This window comes from Cnephaeus nilssonii, assembly GCF_951640355.1.
Source record: "Cnephaeus nilssonii genome assembly, chromosome: 16".
Lineage (NCBI taxonomy): Eukaryota > Metazoa > Chordata > Mammalia > Chiroptera > Vespertilionidae > Cnephaeus > Cnephaeus nilssonii.
The window spans coordinates 37,020,129-37,044,127 of record NC_137087.1 but is presented as its reverse complement, the minus strand read 5'-3'; positions in this window follow the sequence as shown (position 1 = coordinate 37,044,127).

The window sequence follows — 23,999 nt, the reverse complement described above, 5'->3', positions numbered from 1 at the left end:
TTAAAAAAGCATGGAAGATGTTACAAAGAGAGAGAATGAAGAGCTACAACTGGACAAACTGATGCCAAGGATGTGAGGCAGGCCGGCAGGCAGGAAGGAAGTGCCAACATACTGGGCTTCAAACTCAAAATATCTGCTAGCAAGAGACAGGACAAAGGCAGCAAGAGCAGTTCTGAAAGAGACCTGTACCTGACTCTCCATCTCCAGAAAGGGTCATAACAACAAAAAGTGCAAGAAAGAAAAAGAAAAAAGTCTGTGTGAGTGAGAAGAGGCTATTTAGAGAACATCGTCAAGTGGAGATGGGCTCTGAGCATCTGCTTCACAGGCATTGAGAGCAGCTCTTCAGCCACCGAGATTGCTAGGGAGACTCCTATGGATAGAGACCACATGGTCCTGCTGAGCAAACTAAGGTGGAAGGAATCAGTAACTACATATTGGAAACTGATTAAAGCGATGCTTTGAATCTCGGAGGGTTCAGCAAATATGCTTATTTGAGTTTGGACTGAGAAGTATAACTATAAAAATCTGGAATGTAGAAAAAAATAAACCCTCTGCCTGGCATATTTCATGACAGTATAGAATGGTTAGCATTGGTAGAGGAACTAGTCAGAGAAAAGTTGTATTATACCATGAGAAGTAATGGGAAAAGGATGTAAAATCTCTTCCTTCCTTCCTTCCTTCCTTCCTTCCTTCCTTCCTTCCTTCCTTCCTTCCTTCCTTCCTTCCTCCCTCCCTCCCTCCCTCCCTCCCTCCCTCCCTCCCTCCCTCCCTCCCTCCATACAACAAGCATTTACTGAGAATTTACTATCTGTCAGCCATTGTGTTAGGTGCTGAAGTTGTATCAGTGAACAAAACACCAACCCATGGTCTGGTGCAGGAGACAGCCACTTGACAAATAAATATATAAGTAATTTAATTTGAATAAATGTGTCTCAAAAAAGCACAGTATACACTGAATACATACAGTGATAAACTGGGAAATCACAGTACATTTCCTGACATCTAAATTGAGATGTAAAAGATGAATAAAAATTGATCAAGCAAACAGGAAAGGGGAGGAAATTCCAGCCTAAAGGATGAGCACGCAGGAAGACTCAGAGCCCAGAAATAGACTGGTGTTTAAGGGAAACTGAAAGATGATCCTGAGAGCAGAGTCAGAGGAGAGTGAGCAAGCAGGTGAATAGTTTCAAAAAAAAGAATGGGAAGTATGAAGGAGTGAGAACATAGTGGTTAAACTTCCTGGAGGGCTCTGGGCATTTGTATCCACAGAGAGAGCAAACAATAAACATTGTGGGGAAAAGGGGCAAAGTTAAGAATATTTCCCTAAATCTTTATCCTAAAACAAAGGGGCCACACTCAGCCCAGCCACATGGTCAAGGAAGATAGGCAGAGAGAGCAGCCCATGCTAAGAATATCTTCCCAGATGAGCATAGAGAAGATGCTCAGATGGAAATAAAACAGAATAGAGGGGGTTCAGGCTTTCCATAGAAATAAAGATGAAAAGCCACTCGGCTTTGGGGGAAAAATGATGGAGAACAGCAAAATAAGATAGAATTGGGAAACCAGGAACAAAGAATAAGGAGATGCACAGATAGCTAAAAAGTTATCTCAAGAGGACAGTTGTCTATGTTATCAAATTTCTATAGGCAAAGCAGGCCAATTTTTCTCACACTGATATCCTTAGAAGTATAAAGGAAAAAGATAAAATACCAAGAAAAATAGTAAGTGAATAAGCTCACTTTACAAGGATCTCAAGCAATAATGAGATAATAATGGCTAACATTTTGACCACTTACTGTAGGCAATGAGTATAACCTATATTGTTTCACTTAATTTTGTCTAGCAACCTATAATTAGATTCTGCTATTGCTCCTTTATTAGACATGAAAAGATTGAGGCATAGAGAGATGAAATAACTTGTTAAGGTCATGTAGGTATTAAGTGGATCAGCTGGGACTTAAACTAGTTCTGACTCTAAAACTTGATAAATAGTACTCTGCTATTTTTCCACTTTGGCCTTCCCAGAGAATGAGGAAACAGTATTGAGTAGGCGATAGATTGAAGAGCATGAAGTAAGGAGTCAGAGAAGAAAGGAATAGAGAAGGGTGGTTGGCAGAAAACTTGGCAGATGCCAGCCGCTCCTCATACAAATGTCACAGATTATTTCTAGTTGAATGACCCAGGACACACAAATTGATGTTTTCAATGCTAATATTTTTTAAATGCGAAGTTCACACATTTGTGGGAACCAGTTAGTCTAGTCTCCTTTCCTAGATCAGCACAGTGCAAAACACACCATCTGGAGTTACAGAAAGGAAAAATATATACTTCCCTGGCTGTCCAGCTGATGAACCCCAGGCAATGGACTCCTCTTCCCGAGAGCCGACCTTTGCATCCTCCATGCCAGGTGTCTCACCAACTGCTTGGAGAATAGACCTAAGTTATTTTTAATGATTTTTTTCCTTTCAGTTTTAATAAGAGTTGTAACATTTTCTCGCTTTTCTTACAAGATCTGAGAGGAAAATGAAAGCTTGGGTAATCTGACCTGTGTTAATAAGAATATGAAAGTAACATAGAAGTGTCTTGAAAAATATCTAGAAGTAAGGATTGGTACTTTTTTATGTACTTATATTTTCTTGTGTGCAATAAACTTTTTTCCCTTTTTTTATATGCTGACATTTATTTGAGGGTAATGCTAAATCTCAGGTACAGAAGTCTACAGTGGCATTAAAATGTGATTGCTTTTATTGATTCAGACAAAGAGACTTGATACTGACTTGGCCAGTGTCAAGCCAGTAATTTTAAATTAGAAAACTAAAAAGCACGAACAAGTTCTCTAGTTTCTGATATCCCGATACAGATGAGCACCAGGATGGGTGCTAAAGACAGGTAAGGCTTTCATTTCAGGTGAGTTCTGAAAGGCAACATATTAGTCACTATTTTTTTTCCAGTCTCTCGCCATTCAGCAGGTTCTTTGCATGCATGTGTTCATTCGCGCAGCATGCTGGTGTGCACCATCACAGTGAGACTCTAGCGGCCTGAGGGAGGATCTTACAGTATCTTAATATTTAAAAAATAAGTAAACATTTCCAAAGAAATTATTTTACTGTTGCATACATTTTCAGAATTCATCTTTTGCCTGAAAATGAAATATGAATCTATTGTTTCTTTAGGAACAAACAACACATCTAGAGAGGTGGGCAGGTTGGTGTCTTAATCTGCTCAGATTTCCGCAACAAAATACCATGGACTGGGTGGATTAAACAGCAGAAATTTATTTTCTCACAGTTCTGGGGACTGGAGGTCTAAGACAGCAAAGTTGGTGTCTATGAGGTTCTCCTGGCTTGCAGATGGTTACCTTCTATGTCCTCACAGGAGTGTGTGTGTGTCCGAGAGAGAGAGAGAGAGAGAGAGAGAGAGAGAGAGAGAGAGAGAGATCTTTCTCTTTATTGTCCTATGCGATTATAGCTCTACCACTATGACTTTATTTAACCGAATTACTCCCTAAAGACCCTATCTCCAGAGATAGTCACATTGGAGATCAGAGCAGCAATATATGAATTTGGGGGACCCGATTCAGTTAATGGCAGTTGGGAACACTGTAAAAGCATTTAGTCAACTTTCTACTTCAATAAGCAAAGACAGTGTTGCCCGGCCAGCATGGCTCAGTGGTTGAGTGTCGACCTATGAACCAGAAGGTCACGGTTCAATTACCGGTCAGGGCACATGCCCGGGTTGCGGGCTTGATCCCCAGTGTGGGGCATGCAGGAGGCAGTCGATTGATGATTCTCTCTCAGCATTGATGTTTCTATCTCCGTCTCTCTCTCCCTTCCTCTCTGAAATCAATAAAAAAAAAGTGTTTAAATCTTTCAAATCTTACAGATTAATACAAACTTTGTACTAAACAGGAAGGAAGATCACCCAGTCTAATCTCCCTCTTAAAAAATGAAAGCTCCTTCCCTGAATGTTTCTGAAGAAGGTTCTTAGGATTTCTTGAGCCCTGTGTTTCTCTGTTATCTTTTATTCTGTACAAGTAAAAGTAGCAAATTCTTTAATGTCCTTAAAAAGTCCTTCACTACCTGAAAAAAAGACCAAAATCACCTTGCAAAGACTATTTTTAAAGATAGGACGTTTTCTAGTGTTTTTCAGATCTATTTCTCAACTGAGTGAAGAAAATGTGGTATTTAATGCCTGTTCTCGGGCTTTACTTTCCCTTTCACTCCACGGGACAAGAAACAATACTAGCTAACCACTATTAATGATGCACTATCCAGGAACTGTGGTCCCCACTGCGCTGTCATTACAAGTAGTCAGAAGAGGTCATTGTGACTTTAAGTGAGCACTGCAGGTGAAGCAAGCTGGGTCCATGAGTCAGTGATGACTCATTCTCAGATCATTCTGCCATGGGAAGCTTAGCAGTATCTGGTATCACAGAATGGAATCCTAACACTGCAAAACTCCAGACATGCCAAGATGTTCAAAATTGCTTCATCTATAGTAACTCTGGTATTCAAAGCTAACTAAAGTTTATTGATGGTTTATCATACAGGAATTTATCTCAGTCAACAAACCCTTACTCAATGCCATCTTTGTGCAGAGGAGGCCACGGGGGATATAATGCAAATATGATTCCCAGTGACTTTTACAGGAGTGAGGAAGGATACCTGGGAGCCCTGGCAAGTCCAGATAAGATCTCACCTTCTTTTTCCCTCCACGTCAACACACCAGTCACCCATCTTCCCCCACTCACGGATACAAAGTCATGGCTACTACCTGCCTCAACACCATCAGGACTTAGCTCATTGTACCATTTATTTCTGCTTCCAAACACCCAAAGCAGCCTGTGACTCCAAAGTCATCCTGTCTCAACCCCATATCACTCCATACAGACCCCTCCTAACCCATCACTCACCCTACCTCAGGTCCTTAAACTCTTCCATTGTGCATTCTAAAATTCAAGGTCAGTCATGAGCAAAATATGCAGTATCTTCAGTATCATCTCTAAGGGTTCTTTTTGCTGTCTTGCTCTAACTAAAAAGTGTGTCTCTCCAAATGCTCTGATTCCCCTACAGAACCTCTAAGTGCTGGATATTTTTTCTCCCAAACCCTCTACCACTGGTTCTGGGAAGGTTGATGTATTTCTTGCTCCTCGTTGACACTTCAGACCTTTTCCTTTATCTTTTCCCTATTCTCCCTTCCCTGCCATACACACACAGCGTTACACCACATGTTACAGGACTATACCATCCACTCTCCTTGCTGTGGTCATCTACAAACCCCAGATCACTCCTCACTGCCTTAAACTTTCAGCTCCTGGCTCAGTGAATTCTTTTTAATTCTATTCTTGCTACCATTTTTGGTGATTTTAAGATCCATGTAGATGATCCTTTCAATAACTTAGTCTCTTTTTTCCTTGACACTTTCTGCTTCAATGATCTATTTCTCAACTCTAATATACCCATTTAACCCCAAAGTCATACTTTTGACTTCTTTACTACCGTAAGCTACAGTGCATCCATATAATCTCAATTCCAAGCATCCCCTTGTCTATGATCTACTGAAATATCCACATTTTCACTTTCCAGTGCTACCTCTGCATTCTCATGTCCCTTCTCATGTAGATTAAAATTTCTAGTGTGTCGTAATCTCTTACTGTATTGTCCCCTAACTCCCTTGCCACCATCTCCCTTTATTGCATGCATCTGGCAAACTCCCAATTCTAGTTAAATCCAACTTTCTACCTACTCTTTTCTGCTCCCACACATTAGAATGGACTGGAAAAAAATGCATATCCTTGCTGACTTGTGTCACCTTAATTTCATAAAAACCATATTCATGTCTGTACCTTAGCACAACTCAGCAATATGTACCCAGCTACAGTACACATAGAAACTCATTTATTTTCCCATTCTATTCTAGGCAACTATTTTGAACTGTTAGAATATAAACTGAGGCATATTTAAAAATTTAAGAGTTTGAGCAAAAATTGATTTAAATAGGGCAGCAGCCAATCTGGCAGATAGAAAGTAGCTCCAAGGAGTTGCATAAAAACTGTATAAAAGCTGAAAGACTTTTACAGGCAGAAGGGAGTGGAAATCAGGAAGTTATACTGGGCAAAAAAGTGAGTTGGTTATTGCAAGGTAAATTTCCTTTAGGGGATGGCAGGGGCCTATCAGATTATCTAAATTTTTCTGATCAGGTGACTCCTGACTGACTGGGTTAAGATTTATTTCTGGAAGAGCTGACACTATAAGTTATATTTTAGTTTGGAGATGTGGGTCTTAGTGTAATTGACTCCATCTTGGGTCTGCTGTTTCGTTTTTAACAATAATGTTCACTTCTATTCCTAAACTTTCTTTTGGCTGATGGCATTGGTTCCAATTTTGTTTAAAAAATAAGAGTATCTAATAGAGAATTTGTATAAGATTCCACCATCATATCTGACTTCCTGCCTGTATCTGTGCTCCCTCTTGTAATCCTACATTCCCTTTTGTAACTCAACTGCCCATGCTCCTGTCTAAGGCTACTAGTTCACTTGGAAATGGGTCTTATCCCATTTCCTCTTGATCTCACTATTATGATCCCACCATTCCACCAAAATTGTTTTTGTCTAGATTTTAGATCAACAATGATCTCATATGGCTAAGCTAAATCTAATTTCTAATCTAATTTTATTAGTTGGCTTACCCTCTTCCTTACAATATTTTTTCTCCTTGACTTTCCACACTCTTGGTTTTTCATTTACTCTGATGACTGGTCTTTACCAGTCTCCTTTTCTGGTTCCTTCTCATCTCCCTGGCCTGTAAACATTGGTCTTTGCCTCTGTTGTTACTCATCTGATGATTGTATCTAGCTTCATGGCTTTAAAGCATTTATGCTCTAATGACTCTCAGATTTTTATCTTCAGCTACACCTTCTCTCTGAACTACAAAATTACATCTTATTTCCTATTTGAAATTATCATTTGAATGTCTGATATTCATTTTAACATTAATTTTCCTTAAACCAAAATCCTCATTTTTCTCTCCCATCTTTCCCTCTGATAGTTTTTCTTATCTTTGTAAACACCGCACTATCTCTCTGGTTGCTCTAGTTGAAACTTGAGCCTTCCTTGATGTCTCTCTTTCTCTTATACCCAATGTCCAATCCTTCAGCAAATTATGCTACCTTCAAAATACACCGAGAAAGATCCACTTTTCACCATCTTCACCACTCCTACCTTGGTGCAAGCTATTACTATCTCTCAATAGATTATTGTAATATCTTCCCAATTGATCTCCCTGTTTCTCCCTTTGTAAACAAAACCAGAGTGATCTTCTAAATTTTTACATTAGATGATGTCACTCCTATGCCAGAAACCTCCAGTGACTTCCCATCTTAAAGGAAAAGTCAAAATATTTACAATGTATTGTAAATATATACTTATGATATAATTTAATTTCTAAATTATCCTCCCTCCCTTTACCATTCTGACCTAATTTCTTACTTTTATCCTATTTATTAACTCAGCTTCAGCCACACTGGCTGCGTACCTTTTCTCAGATTTTGCTGGGTACTCTCCCACTTCAAGGCTCTGCACTTATTAATACTGTTTCCTCTGCTTGGAACACTCTTACCCAGACCTTCGTGGTTTGCTTCCTCGCTGCAACCTGGTCTTTCTTTGTTCAAGAGTCATCTTCTTCCATGACCATTCTATTAAATTGCAATTCCCACTACCACCCTCTTCCCCTTGGATTTCTCATTCCCTTTATTTATTTTTTTCTATAGAATGTATTAGCATCTGACTCTCCATATATTTTTTCTTACATATGCCGACAGAAAAATAATTATATTTATTGCACTAGAAAAGAAGGTCTGTGTTAACATGAAGTTTTTATTCCTTTTAAAATGTATATCCCTTGCACCTTAAATAGTTCTTGGCATATAATGGATACACAATAAATACTGTTGAGTTACTAGCAAAGTGGTTGGCAGTCTACTTGGGAGAAATGAATTGAAATAATGAGCTATGCATTACAGTTTGCAGAGTGCACCTCCTTGACAGTCCACTTTACAAACTAAGTCTTTCTCTTTATTCATCTGAAAGAATCAGAATCAGAAGCCTTTAGCCAAGATGAACCTCATGTCCATCATTCTCAATGTCCTATGGTAAGAAGTGTTCATCTTTAGCCTTCATTTGAAGACTGTTCTTGGAAAAATAGCAGTTTTTATTATCCTGTAGACATATTCTCCTGCTAATGGCTTTTCATTTAGATTGTGTTGGTATATTTCTGGTGTTGGTCCCAATCTCCTTGGCTCAATCCTGCAAAGTATCAACTATGTGTAGACAACTAAGATACTGTATGGTTGATGTCTAGCAATCGTCACTCCCAATAATTGTCTGGGAAGATTCTCAAGGAAGGAGGAAATGAATGGATAACATTCATTCATTCTCTCCCCCCCCCAACCCCCACCCCGCTTTTATTTTTCATTTACTCACTTGCTCATTAGATTAGTTTTTAGGGCCTACTGTGTTCATTCACTCCTACAGTGTGCTAGGTCTAATAGTACTGCATTTAAGGATCACAAAAACTCAGTTTTAATTCCCATTCTAATACTTTCTCTCTGCACATATTGTTGGTCCCAGTTTTTCTCTCTATTTCTTTTTAAGAGGATTATATGCCCTTTACTTCTAAAAACAGGCTTGAGAGTGTCGCTTGTTTTGGCCAATTAAATATGAGCCAAGAGTTGTATGCTAAGTCCCACTAAAGCTCTTAGAGCTCTGTGTGGCTCTACCATTGCCCCTTTATGTCGGCCATGCAAATGAGACCGGCTGCTTCTTCAGCCTGGGTCCTGCACACTAATATTTCATTGGAAATAGAATACTTGAAACACTTTGCATGGACACATTGGATTTTCCTCGTTCTTATTTATTTTTAAAAAAATTAAGGTTGATGTTTAGACAATCCGTGAAGGATATAGTGAGACATAAAAAGCATATTCTGAAGACTGTATTCCTTTAAGATGACGCCTGCCTCACCTCTCTGCCCACACACATTTATTATATAAATCTCACATATCTTTTCTCTTTCCCCCACCATTGCATTACAACGTTGTTTTTACAGGATTTCCAGTTTGTGTCTGAAGTCTTAGAACTCTGAGTTAACTTGATAGTAATCCCGAGGAGCATGTGTGAGTGGCAGAGGCTGTCCGTTGCTGAGTTAGGGAGGGCACAAGATGAAGTGCAGCTTCAGAGTTTGCCCCCACTTCCCAACAGAGGAAAGGTACAGGGCAAGGAAATGTAGCACCCTGAGGCCAGCGGGCTAGTTCCTGTTGTGGGAGAAAGTTATATCTTATCTCATTAATTTTCACAACAACCTTACCATGTTCATGCCACTCATCCCATTTTGCAAATGGGAAAACAGGCTCAGCATGGTGGTGTGTCTTATACAAATTGGTGCAAGTCAGACGCAGTTCCACAACCCAAAGCTTTCCACTCCGGATTCCTAAGTCTTTTTCATTAAGTACTTGATCTGGACCCTTCAGTGTGTGTTGGTATCCTGGAAAGTACTAACCTAAGTGTTAATTTTGGCCATAGCACTTAAACACCTTATTTTTAGCATGTAAAGGAACCCAGCTTTCGTGAGAACCGCTGGATTTTGTTTTGCGGCAGGGGGTTTGAGGAGCAGGCAGAGAAGGTTGGATGGTCATTATGATTCCAGTTAATGGTTTTAAAATGTAAAATGAAAGTTACATCAGATATAAGAAAGAGCCTGAATTTGTTTACACAGCACAACTGAAATGGGACTGATGTGAAAGTAGGAAAGATCATGAGGTACTGAACTTCTCAAAGATTAATCCTGGTGAATACAGAAAATAGGGCAGGTAGTAAGAATAGGATCAGTGGTTTCCATAATGGAAGATGACATTGTTATTATTTTCTGACTTAGTTCTTTATCAATATTTATTGGTCTCAATGGGAGACTACTCACATCTTCTCATCATGTGGCTTGTGTGTACCGTAATCCAGGTGATCAGTCTCAATGGTTATAGTAAATAGAAAATTCAGAGACTTCTCCTGCTTGTATATTAGCTTTGAAGTTAACTTGAAGATTGGCTGAGGAGGCTTTGGGCAGACCAGCATCCCCCGAATAGAAATCCCAAAAGACAAAAACCTTAGAAGGAAAGAATTTGATTTCAATGCTTTTAACTAATATGAAAATATTACATTTTGCTGTAAGTCAGAAAATAACTTCTTTTTTTTTCCTTTTTTTATTGATTTTTTTACAGAGAGGAAAGGAGAGGGATAGAGAGTCAGAAACATCGATGAGAGAGAAGCATCGACCAGCTGCCTCCTACACCCCCCCCACTGGGGATGTACCCGCAACCAAGGTACATGCCCTTGACCGGAATCGAACCCGGGACCCTTGAGTCCGCAGGCCGACGCTCTATCCACTGAGCCAAACCGGTTTCGGCTTTTCCTTTTTTTTTTGCTGGAAGATGCAGTGAAAAAAAAGCTTTACAGCTGAAAAGATGAGTTCAAAGCCAGCCTCTCCCATGTGCTAGCTTCCAGATCTCAGAAAGTCATGTAATTCCTTTTATCCTCTTATCAGTTAATGTGTGAAAGGTACTTAGAATTTTGGTATACAGTAAGCACATAGCAAATGCTACTTGTTATTATTATTATATTATTATTTGCATAATATAATTATTAACATCTACTTTATAGGGTTGTTGAGAGTATTAAAAGGCCTTTTAAGTAAAATAACTGCCCAGCTGGTGTGGGTCATTGGTTGAGTTTTGATCTATTAACCAGGAGGTCACAGTTCTACTCCCGGTCAGGGTACATGCCTGGGATGGGCAGGAGGCAGCCATTCGATGATTCTCTCTCATCATTGATGTTTCTATCTCTTTCTCCCTTTCCTTTCCTCTCTGAAATCAATTTTTAAAAATAAGTAAAATAACTAATAGAGTACTGAGCTATGCTCAATGCAGTGTGTAGGCTATTTCTGTGTCTACTGATTCCTTAGCTCTGTTACCAAGAGGTCAGGAGGCCTGATCTTGTTTTAAATTACCCAAGTGATTCTACTATCTACAGGTCTGTGAATAACTAACCTACTGCACTGAAATCTGTATTAGAAACATTGGCTATTATATTAATTCAGCACTTACCATATTGCAGGGCTAGTGCTAAGTGCTAAAGAAAAATGTAAAAACAAAGAGAAATCGTGTCTGTACTTAAGAATTTCTCATATAGGGGAAAATGAAACATACATATTAAAAGATACTTAACAAAATAAAACAATAAGGTGATTTATAGGTTGTATAGATCAGACACTATAAAGTTCTATAGATATTGGAAAAGTTAGATGGCTTGTCCTAGATGCAAACAAAAAAGGTAAATTGGAGTGGCATCCTGGACCTGCCCTGAAATTACACATTGCTTTTTTTATCCTAAAATTTGTCATTCAACCCTTTTATGGTCTTAGAAAAAGGATTGGCTTAACCATTTTTAAGATGATTCTCCCATTCTCCATGAATAGTGATAATTTTCCATAGAAAATTCATTCTAATTTAAAATATATTGATGTTAATCTTACATATTAGTAAAGTGATTCATAAATAATTCTCAAAAAGAGATTTCAATTGCCATTTATAACTAAGAAATATTTAAATATTTCATATTCCCCACAGGTCCTTATCAACAGATGTTATTGATTCATAGTGTTAGTCTAAAGAGACATTTGGATTTGACTCATGGTATTTCTTTAATGTATTTTAAATTTTAATTGATAGAGAAAAGGAAACATTAAGAACAGAGAAGTATAGACTATTACACTTAGATGGAAGGACTCATGTCATTAAGCCTTATTCTGAGTGAACAGAACTCAATCAGCACATCTTCAGAAAGGAAAGTATTTTTTTGATCTACTATGATTAAAATAGGAGGCTTTTGATCTACTTATCTGACAAAGATGCAACCCACATCTCTGGGGAACTGATTATAAACACCAATGATCAGAAAGCTTATTGTGGTCTTAAAACCTTTTCTTTGAATTTATAGTCCAAATCAAAAGAGCTGGTTATAAACCCCAAGGAAAAGTTGAGTCATGGAAAGTGAGAGTCAAAAGTCTGCATTTTCTTATGAGCTCATTTTAAAAGAATCAAAACAGAACAAAACAAAACAGTAGTGAGAGGAATTGACTTCTTGATCTGACATGTTTTTTCCTACTACAGCACCCTTCTGATGAAAGATTCTTGATGGGATAATAACCTTCCTTCATCAAGGGAAGTCATCCCCTATATATTTGGGGGGAACACACTTGGAGTGAGGAAGGATGGAGGGAAACCCATCTTTCCAGCCAGAGAAACAGAATCAACCCTGCGGAACAATGAGGTGACAGATGGCCCTTATAGAGTGATGCCACTTTTTGTAATGACAAAATCTAGGATGTGGCCATGTGAGTAGGTGGTAGAGAAATGGTGGAGGTATGTTACTGACTGAATATGTTGGCATCTAAAATTCACTGTTTCTCTGTCCCTCTGTCTTTATCAGTTTTTTTTTCTTTCTATACACACACGCACACAAAAGCATGCATATAGTGTCCATATGCATAAAATAGATTTAAACTCATAATTTACATACCAATTTTAAACTTGATTTATAAAAAATTCACTATAACAATAATTTCCTAGTTCCAAGTATTCCTAAACATGATATTTAGGTTATGTTGTTTTTCACCATCTATGTGCAATGGCATACTTTATCACCAATTCTCCTAATGATGGACATTTTCTTTATAGAACAGGGTTGTTTCTAATCTCCCCCTATTATAAAAGTGCAGCAATGAATATTCTTTTCACATAAAACTTTGTGTACCGTTCTCATTATTTCTTTAGAATACAGTTATCCCCGAAAGTGGGATTGCTGAATTAAAAAGAATATACTTTTTAGAATTTTTTGCTACTTAGTTCCAATTACCCTCCAGAACACTAGTGCTAACTTATATCACATGAACAAACATGTGAGAGTGCCATGTTTCTCCTCATTTGCATCACGTCACTTGTGAGGACCACGTCTGGTAATCTCTGACAAATTCTAACTAGCAAAAAGTGCCATAGAATATCTAGAGTAGCTGCATTATTAGAAAGCTGATGGACTTTCATTTGGCTTTGGCAGTTTACTTAAATGACTAATCACAGCAGCACCTTAGCCAATTTATTGACATTTTTACCCCCTTATAGAAATCTGTTTAATTAGGTGCTGTAATGCAAAGTATATCTATTTTTTAAATGTCCCTTAATCTTTTTTTTCTGGAATTGGAAATTTAGATATCTGTTGTTTCAAGATATTCCTGAATTTTGCAGGGTGTTAATAAGATTGCCAATCATTGGGATTGATTGGCCCCAAATAAAAACTTCATGAGTAAAAACTGTAGGGGTAATATAAAAGTGAATAATTGACTAAGTATGATGATTCATTGATTATCTTTAATAAGCTATATTAATCATATCAAAATGTTTTCATCTCTCATATGATTGTGAGAAACTTGAAAATCAAATCCTGGTATATGGCCCATTAGAAAGCATGGAAGAGTGCCAACTCCTAAAATATCTTTAGCTTATTCAGATCCAGATTGGATCAGTGATAACTACTGAAAGGAAGATCATTCAAAAATTAATGATCATGTTTTTATATTGAAAGATGAAAAAATCACTGCCTACCAGAGGAATAGTTGGCATTGATCTCTCAGATTCCAAACAGTTTGCAGAAGTTCTGAGTCTTACCAAGAATTCAGCTAAGAAAACTTACTGAAAATGATTCTCTAAATAGGACAGCTCATCATCTTATTATAGGTTGTTTTTGGAAATTTGTCATGAGAATTCTTATGGCAGTTTATGGACTCCAAGAGTCCTTGGAGATATTAAGATAATGGTTTCAAGTCTTCCATGAAATGAAAATTTAAACAGATGTATTTTAATCCTAAAAGGCAAGATGAAGGAGATTCTAGGAAAAATGGGGGCAGTAAAGGAAGTATTGTTTAAGTAGCTTTCTGATTCCAATAAGCAGACCAGCTAGATAAAACTAAAAGCCTATGGATAACAAAAATAATATTCCCTCTAACCCCAAAGTACAAGTTTGTGACAAACAACCACCAACAACTTCCAGTACCAGCATTTCTGAAGGAAGAGGCAGTGAGATACATGGAATCACTGAAAATGAAGTGACCTAGGAATATAGAATCCCAAATAACACAAGTGTTCAATGAAAAGCATTGGGTACCAACTAGAAAACAACATACAAAGTGAGCAAGGGTTTTGAACAGTCTAAGAGTAGATCAACCTGATGGACCCATGGTAAAGTATAAAGAAATTAGAGCAATTCATCCCCTATAATTTCTTGACACTGAGCAAGATAGGGTTCAACACTGAAGAGAACTTGCTGCGAGTGGAATAAATATCGAACAGGATATGGACAGTGGAGACAAAGGAAAGAGAATCCTAATATATAAAAATCCAGAGTCCATAACATCCAAAACAACCGAAGGCTCGACCAACTGGAAGTCAGTGCTGGGTTACCTGCGGTTCAGGCCCAAAGACAGGCCTGGACAGAAAAGCAGGGTCTGATACTGACATAGAAACTGACCAATCAGAACCAAATCTGGGTGAAAACAGAACCTAAAGTGGGGGCTTTGGAGGGGTTTTAACCTTTTGCACTCGGATGTCGAGTGTGACTCGACACAGTTAGCATCAGTAGCATAGAGATTAAAATTGCAAGCGAGTGCAATAAGGGCAACAGCTGTTTGGTGTAAGGTGTAAGAAAGTGGTTCAATTTTTCAATGACCGGTTTGGCAGTATAGTGCATATGGCTGGCTATCAGTCCAGATATAGGGATTATGTATTTTTGTCCGCCAAGAGCATCTTCTCCTGATGAAAAAGGCTTCCCCACCTCCATTTAAGCAATCCTATCCTATATAATCTATCTATACTACTAAAAGGGTAATATGCTAATTAGACTGTGTCGACTGGCCATCTTACAGATGTCCGACTTCCTTCCAGACAAAGCCATGGTGGTAGGGCTGAGGCAGCAGCAATTTGTGACAATCAGGCAGGCCGAAGCAGTTGGGGTCGAGATCAGGCTGGCAGGGGAGAGCAATTGGGGGCAAAATCAGGCCGGCAGGGGAGGGCAGTTAGGGGTGATCAGGCAGGCACGCAGGTGAGCAGTTAGGAGCCAGCAGTCCCAGATTGTGAGAGGGATGTCCAATTGGAGAGGGTGCAGGTTGGGCTGAGGGAACCCCTCCCCCGTGCATGAATTTTGTGCACTGGGCCACTAGTATCAAGAGAAAAACAGAGAAAAACAGAGCTAGAAAGAAACTTCAGAAAACAAATCACTATGTGAAAATAACAAAGGGGATTCTGTTAAACTAGAAAAGCTACCTGCATTACACCTTCTAAAAGTCCAAGAAAATTAATTGCAAATAGAATATATTGGAACCAATTCCCACATAAAATTATACACACACACACACAGAGGGGGGAGGGAGAGATAATATGGAGCAAAATATAATTCCCATAGGCAATAAAGCATACCAAATGGGCATACCCATAAAACTGTTTAAGACAATAACTTACTACAGGCAAATTTCAGAGATATTAGAGGTTTGGTTTCATACTATTTCAATAAATTAGTATCACAATAAAGCAAGCTGTAATCTTATTGCTGGTGTAGGATCTTACCTTCAATTCAATATCTATGAAGCACAATAAAGCGAAGCAGAAGAAAATAAGGTATGACTGTATTTTAAAACAAACTAAAATATGTTAAGAAATTGATGTGATAAAAAGGAATAGACACAGAAAATAATATCTTAATAGAAATTAAAAGTATCTTAGAAAAGGATTTTATATCCAGCAAAGCTGACTTTCAAGCACAAAATGCACACCTGTTATCAGCATAAATAAGAACTCAGGATATATTGCCATATTCCCTCTCCAAGGAATTAAATAACAAACTTCAGACAATCATATGTATAGAGATACATCAATATAGGCATAGTGATAAGCATCAACTATATACTTACTTATAGAATTAATAGTAAATGCAAATAGAAGGGAAAGAATATAGTATGTATTGGCTATATGCTCTTATAATGCATAGCCTATATTATAAAAGCCTAATATGCTAAGTATCTGGTCAACCGGTCGGCTGTTCAATCAAAGCGTAATATGCTAATGATATGCTAAGGCCACTCAACTGCTCACTATGATGTGCACTGACCACTAGGGGGCAGACACTCCAACCGGTAGGTTAGCTTGCTGCTGGGGTCTGGCTGATTGGGACTGGAGCCCTCCCATGGTCCTTCCCCAGCTGGCCAACCTCCTGTGTCCCTCCCCAGCCCCGATCATGCACTGGTGGGGTCCGTTAGCCTGGCCTGTGCTCTCTTGCAATCCTGGACCCCTCAGGGGATGTCAGAGAGCCAGTTTCGGCCCAATCCTACAGGCCAGGCTGAGGGACCCCACTGGTGCACAAATTTGTGCACTGGGCCTCTAGTATGATATAACCACAAAAAATTAGAGGAAATGGAAAGAACAAAAAAAGTTTCTTGCAGCAGTCGTAATTGGTAGTATTAATACTGACATTACATATGTAATATGAGGTAATCAAATAAATAATTATGAGCATATTCTTATCCTATCATCTCTCCTGTACTTGAAGACTAGAATTCTTGGTGAGACAGTATGGTATTTGAAATGTAATATAGAAAAGGTTAAATAAAAAAGATGATGTAATGATTAAGTTCACACTTATTTCTATTTTAAATTCAGTGCTCTCTCTACAGAGAGAACGCTTTTCTCAAAGGAAGGCTCTTCCTCCAGCAATATGCATGGCTACTTCCCACACTTAATTCAAATCTTTGTACATATATTACCATCTCAGTGGGCTACCTCTAACCCTGTTTCATGCCCCACATCCCAACCCCTCGTATCCTGCTGTACTTTTTCCTTCATCTGTGGCATATATCCATTTCTAACGTACTATGTAATTTATGTAGTTATTATATTTATTATTTATTGCTTGTCTTCACTGCTAAAATGTGAGCTTTAGGAGTACAGGAATCTCTCTATAATTTACTGATGTAGCCCAAATATCTAGAATAGTTAGACGGCACTGAAAATAGTTGTTGGGTGAATTGCTCAATTTCTTTAAACCACTAATAACTAACAATTTATTTGTTTAAGTAGTGTAAGTTATCTCAACTAATATGGGTACTACCTGATTCATACTAGTATAATAAAGAAAGCCATTTCCAAATTCATTTGAAAGCTTTTGGAAATATTTTTTACCAATTTCAATTTATGCATTTCCATCTAAACAAAGATAACTAGAATGTGTAGATGCTCCTTTAGTATCATAAGTGTATAATTAAAAGAGTAGTCAAGTGAATAAAATAAGCTCTTACAATTTAGATTATTACTTGGCCCAGTGCAAAGGCCAAGAGCAAACATTAAAATAAAAACAAATGATAAAAGAATCTTACAGAATAGTGAGAATAAATATACCTTCCCACTCTGTACTGTTTCTATGAAATTATTTTTAAAATACTGATTCCCTAAGGACTCTTTTTTAAACAGCAAAAATGCTATTTGAAATTGGTATTGCTAAAATGTTCTATTTTTGTAATCTAGTTTTGAGAATACGTTGTTTTGTAAAGTATGTTCCCAGTAGAAAGATAATTTATGCACTTGAATCAAAAGAGAGATTATATAGTATTTAAAATTGGATTTTTTATAATGGTGTCAAGTAAGTTTTCCATTTCCCATTTTCAATAGTGTATTTTCCCATGTATGCATATTGGATATATTTAATGAAGACTTAATAATTGTAGACATTTGTCAATTTTATGGCCACTGAGCATCAGAACCTCTGCACCAAATATCTTTGATTCATTCCTTCAGATATAAGCGCTACTCTCCTCACCTGCTATCTGTGCTGGCAGTCTGGCCATCCTATATAATAAAACCCTAATATGCAAATCAACCGAATGGTGGAACGACTGGCAAAACGACCAGTTGCTATGATGGCACTGACCACCAAGGGGCAGACACTCAACGCAGGAGGTTGAGCTCCTGGTGGGGATCTGCCCCCCAAGAGGGAGGTGACCAGCAGCAGCGATGGGGGGCGGGGCCAGCCAGCAGGCAGCGCCAGGCCACCAGCCAAGGCAGGTGCCAGTGGGGGCCCCCCTGAACACCCCTCCCACTGGTCGCCCACAGATGGCCCTGATCATTGGCCAGGCCTAGGGACCCTATCCTATATATTGGGAACAGTCTCTTAGATTTAAAAATTAAAACCTGGCAAGGCTACTCTAACACTGAAAAAACAGGATGATGCAGCGATGACATGCATGGACTCTGGCTTGCACATTTTGTGGTCAGCCCTGATTCTGCCATAACTGTGTGACAAAGCCAATTAACTTTTCTCTGCTTCAGTTTTTCCACCCATAAGATAGGGGAAATGGTACTATTGCCTCAGAAGGATCATGTTATGTACTACTTTTATAATCGGGGCAAAAAAATGTAGCTGCCCATACAACAGCAAGATGCCTTTCACATGTATGAAAAATATGGTCACTGGTGCATGCTGGATTGCGAGAGGGATGTCCGACTGCTGGTTTAGGCCCAACATCCCCCGAGGGGTCCTGGATTGCGAGAGGATGCAGGCCGGGCTGAGGGACTTCCCCTTTCCCTGTGCACAAATTTCGTACACTGGGTCTCTAGTATGGACTATAACAATAGATTCATATTCCTCTAGTTTGTAGTTAGATTCGGCCAATAGCAAGCCCTAGCAGGAGATCAGAATGAAGTGTGTGAAAGAGAGCCTGGGCTGTCTCTCAAACGTTGTCTTGAGCTGGCTGCCTTCATCAGTGCTCCTCTCAAGGGTGCTGACTCTATCAAAATAGCTTATGTGAAATTGCATTTTATTGAATTTCCTAGTGTTATTTAATTTGTATTCCCAGCAAAGTTGACCATAGTTTCACATTCTTGTTCCTTTGTTTCATTTCTTTCTCCTGGGTTAGTCAATTGTAGAGTTGCCCTAAAAATTCAGAATAACAAATTTTTGTTGTTGCACACATTGCAAATTAATTCTTTTAGTCTTTTTGGTAATAGTGAAATTTTAATTTTAATGCAATAAAGTTACCGATCTTTTCCTTATGATTTGTCCTTTTTTGTATGTTTTATTTAGAGGCTTCTTTCCTATTCATGTGTAAAATTGTTTCCTATATTTTCCTCTTAAATTGTTAAAATTTGTTTTTGACATTTGGGACTTTAAACATTTTTTCATCCAACAAACTCTTTTAAACTCTGCAGAAGCAGCAATGAAGAAAATGGATGAAACCTTACCACATTGATTTCCTTAGCACTATTTAGAACTCATCTACTATAGTGGGCACCATATTGAATTTTAAAGGACATGATATATGGCATTAGAAAACCTTAGACTTAATTATAATCTGCCATTTACCTGCTATGTATTTTTTACTTAGTTGCATTATCTTTACTAACCTCATATTATTCATCTATAAAACTGGGATAATTATAAACTTTCTCACTAGATTAAAAATTGAATTCTTCTGATTATACTTTATAAATTGTAGTGATAAACATATTTTCATTAATATTCTTAATCTAATTTCTAAACAGGGACTTCCTTTAAAAATAATGACCAGCATTAAATTTTTATTCATTTATTGAACTAGTATTTATTGACCAGCCATATGCCAATTTCACTCATAGAGTCTCTATTCTCTTCCTGAGATCATAGTTTAGAGCCAGGTTAGGTGAAGAGAGGAAAAGCAACAGTGATCATTCTACTGCCAAACTGTTACAAAAGAAAAATTGATTGTGTATCTAGATAAGAATATATGAATAAAAACATTAATTCATTATCCACATTTTAAATGTTTTTAGTTTTTACCCAGATGCCTGTTTAATCATCTATATGACTTACGAAATTATCTATTTTACTGCCAATTACTGTGTAAGGTCCCTGGGCACACACAGTGCACTGCCACTTTGAAAACCATGTGGTAAAATGGGTCCATTCTGGTCTATAAGATGCCTGAAGTATCTCAATCCTCAAAAAGGTCAACCAGACATTTTGACTAGCATATCAACTGATTCAGATGGGCTGAGGAGCAATTTTATGAACTCTGTGGGGGAACATATGTTGTTATAACTGAAAACAGCTGCCAAGTGGCCTACTTTGGTCATTCAGCCTTAGATGAAAAAGCACATACAAATCAGCATGTTCGCGTTGTTACCATGGTGACCATTCTGCTAAGTGGAAATCCTGAAAGATGCCTATCATAAGATTGTTTGTTGTTTTAAAAGCATGAGTAGTAAAACACATGTTCTTATCACAGATTTGGTCTCAGTGGAGGTTGAGTTATGTCCCTAATGTGTGGCCAGATGTTTTATGTCACTCTCTTTTTTATAAAGCAGAAAGTCTGTTACAAGGCTTTTCTTGTTTATGAATATTAGCATATATATGTTTCTGCAGAATATTTTAAATTGATTGCAAGAGTTGTCTGTTGAAAAAATACCTGAAACTGATATATTGTTACATATACAAAATTTAGCATCTTAAATTCTTTTATTGTTGAGCTATAACTGACACATAATAGTGTGTAAATTTAACATCTACAATGTGTTGATTTGAAACATTTATATATTGCAATATGATTATCACCATAGTGTTAACCTCTATCATGTCATGTAATTATCATTTCTCTTTTGTGGTGAGAATATTTAAAATCTACTCTCTTAGCAATAATCTCTATGCTGTGTATTAGATCTCCAGAACATAGGCATCTTCTAACTATACATTTGTACCCTTTGATCAACACCTTCCCAAGATTCCCATCCTCCAAACCTTGATAACTATTACTCTACTCTCTGTTTCTATGAGTTTGTTTTTTATAGATTCCATATACAAATGAGATCATACAGTATTTGTTTCTCTGTCTGGCTTACATCAGTTAGTTAATGTCCTCCAGGTTCATCCATGTTGTCTCAAATGGCAGGATTTCCTTCTTTTTTTGGCTAAAAAAATAATTATTATGCATATATTATATACTAGAGGCCCAATGCATGAAATTCATGCAAGAGTAGGCCTTCCTTCCCTCGGCTGCCGGCACCAGCTTCCCTCTGGCACCTGGGACCTGGGCTTCCCTTGCAGCCCTGGCTTCATCTGGAAGGTCACCCAGAAGGACATCTGAAAGGATGTCTGGTCTAATTAGCATATTAGTCTTTTATTATTATAGATGTGTGTGTGTGTGTGTGTGTGTGTGTGTGTGTGTGTGTGTGTGTGTGACATTTTCTTTATCCATTCATCAGCTAGATTGTTTCCATATCTTGGTAATTGTGAATAATGCTGCAATGAACATGGCGGTGCAGCTATCTCTCTGATATACTGTTTCTTTTTGTTATATACCCAGAAGTGGAATTGCTGAATCAAATGGTAATTCTATTTTTCATTTTTTGAGGAACCTTTATTTTCCTTTCCTTAGTGGCTGAACCAATTTACATTTACATTCTAGACAGTGCACAAAGATTCCCTCTTCTCCACATCCTCGCCATCACTTGTTATCTCTTGTCTTCTTAATGATAGTCTAACAGGTGTGGGATGATATCTCATTGTGCTTTTGATTTGCATTTCCCTGATGATTAGTGATGTTGAGCATCTTTTCATACATCTGTTGGCCATTTATTTGTATGCCTTCTTTGAAAAAATGTCTGATATATGGTCTTTTGTTCTTGGTCTATTTTGTAGAATTTAGCTAGACCTCTGGAGCCAAGATTAGGGAGGAAACTAACTCGAAGAGAAAAAGGAAAAAAAATCAGGATTTGATGGAGATTTAGGGAAGAATAGAAGAAATTAAACTTGATTTTATCTGGCCATCTGATTCCCAAATCTGCTTTTACTCTGGTCTCACAGAATTCCTCAACACATCAAGGTTAATAACAATGATTCTCATGCAGCAATTCAAATGAGGGTGAAAATGCAAACACATGCACATGTGTGTGTATGTGTATAAAAGAAGCAAGTTTGATAAGAGGGACAAGAGTAATGGATTACTTATAGACTGAGGCCTGCCCACTATTAATGTTTGATAGTGGTTAAAAATAAATATAACTTTAGCATTTACATGAAAGATCTTAAATGTGAAATAGAGATTTTCTTCTGATTTGGCTAATGATGGCATCTATCAGTAAGAGATTGACAGCACAAGGCAACATTGGGGCGATTGTACTGAACAATAAATCACTCCAAAATATAGTGGCGTAAAGCAATAATAATTTACTTTTTCATGATTCTGTGGGTCAGCAATTGGGATGGTCTTAGCTGGAAGGTTGCAGTATGTGGACTTTTTGACTGGACACCTCAATTCTCCTCCATGTGACCTCTTTAGTAGGGTGGCTTAGACTCACTCACATGACAGCATCATTCCCAAAGGGCAAGAATGGAAGCTTCAAAGCTACCTGTAGCCAAGGCTCAGGATACACATGATATCACTTCCATCACATTCTATTGACCAAAGCAGTAACAGAGCCCAGCCAGAATCTAGGGATGGGGAAATAGCCCCATTTCTTGATTAGGATTGCTGCAAAGAGCCACTTTTTTAATTTACCATGAAGGCTTAGGAGTAGCACAAAACGCTTTAAATGATATTCTGTTTGAGGTGTTTTCTTTCTCTTTTTTTCCCCACCATCTCTTTAGTCTAATAAAAATTCTCTTTTTATTTGTAGAAAAATCACACTGGGAGAGTTTATGTTCCAATTATAATCTACGCTTATGGGAACTGAGATGTTATGTTGCTGGTTATTCCATTTTAGGAAAAATGAGCAAAGCTAGACTTAATAGGTTTTAGAACATTTCAAGAATGACATGTGATCTCTTTTTTTCCAATAAATGGTCTCTAGTGGCACTCTTTGAAAGAACTATAATCACTAGAAAATTCATTGTATATCTTCTAAAGTTTTTATTTTAACTGTTTGAGCAGATGTGCTAAGACATTTGCTTCACTCATTTCCCAAATATTGACTTCTTTAAAGGGGTGTTTAGCTTGTATCCCTGTAGACAGATTTATGTTTTCTACACTCTAATAAGACCTTGAAAGCTGATTTTTTTTTCTGGTTGAATATATAACCTTTTATTTTGGCTAAAAGAAAAAATGTCTAGGGGATCATTTTATTAGTGTTCATAATAAAAACGTTTATAAAAGGCATGCATTTCTGTGGTAAGTTTCTGGTCATGGTTCATGACAGAACATAACAACTACAATTATGTTCTGAGAAGGTGATCTAGGTGTTCCCAAGATCAAGCTCTGCAAGTCACATAAGCTGGCTATGCCTGTAAAATAAGATGATCAGGGACTTGGTCTAAAGCAGCTTGGCACTAGAGCTAAACCAGCAATTTTAAAGAACAGCAAATAGTTATTTTGAACCTCACTCTCCACACAATCGAGACAGTCATGGGAGCAGGGCCTGTGATAAGGAAATAGAGGAAAGGAGCAGCCTCTGGGTACAGTGCCTTCAGACTCTCTGATCTTGAACTCCAATCTTCACCTCCAACTGTTTTTGTGCTTTCTGAAATTCATTTCTTTGGGGGTAAAAGCTCTCATTAGAGATGTGACAGCTTCTATTCCCATAACCCAAAACTGTGACTGCAATCTGTTCCTCAAAGAATCTTTCACTCTTTTGTTTGTTTTGTTTCTAGATGAATTTGCCATCTTTTTTTTGTGTGTGTGTTCATTTATACTTCAACATGTTGGAATGATGAACACATCTAATTTTGTTAAAAGGCAGAAAAAGTGATTATTTTTCCTATGACTTGAGTTGAGTTACATAGGAAATCAACATGACCACCTATTTCAGGCCACCTATCCTTCTTGCATTAAACAAAACTTACAGTAAGCATTTAATGTGCCATTTGCAAGCCATATCTCAGTTAAACAAAA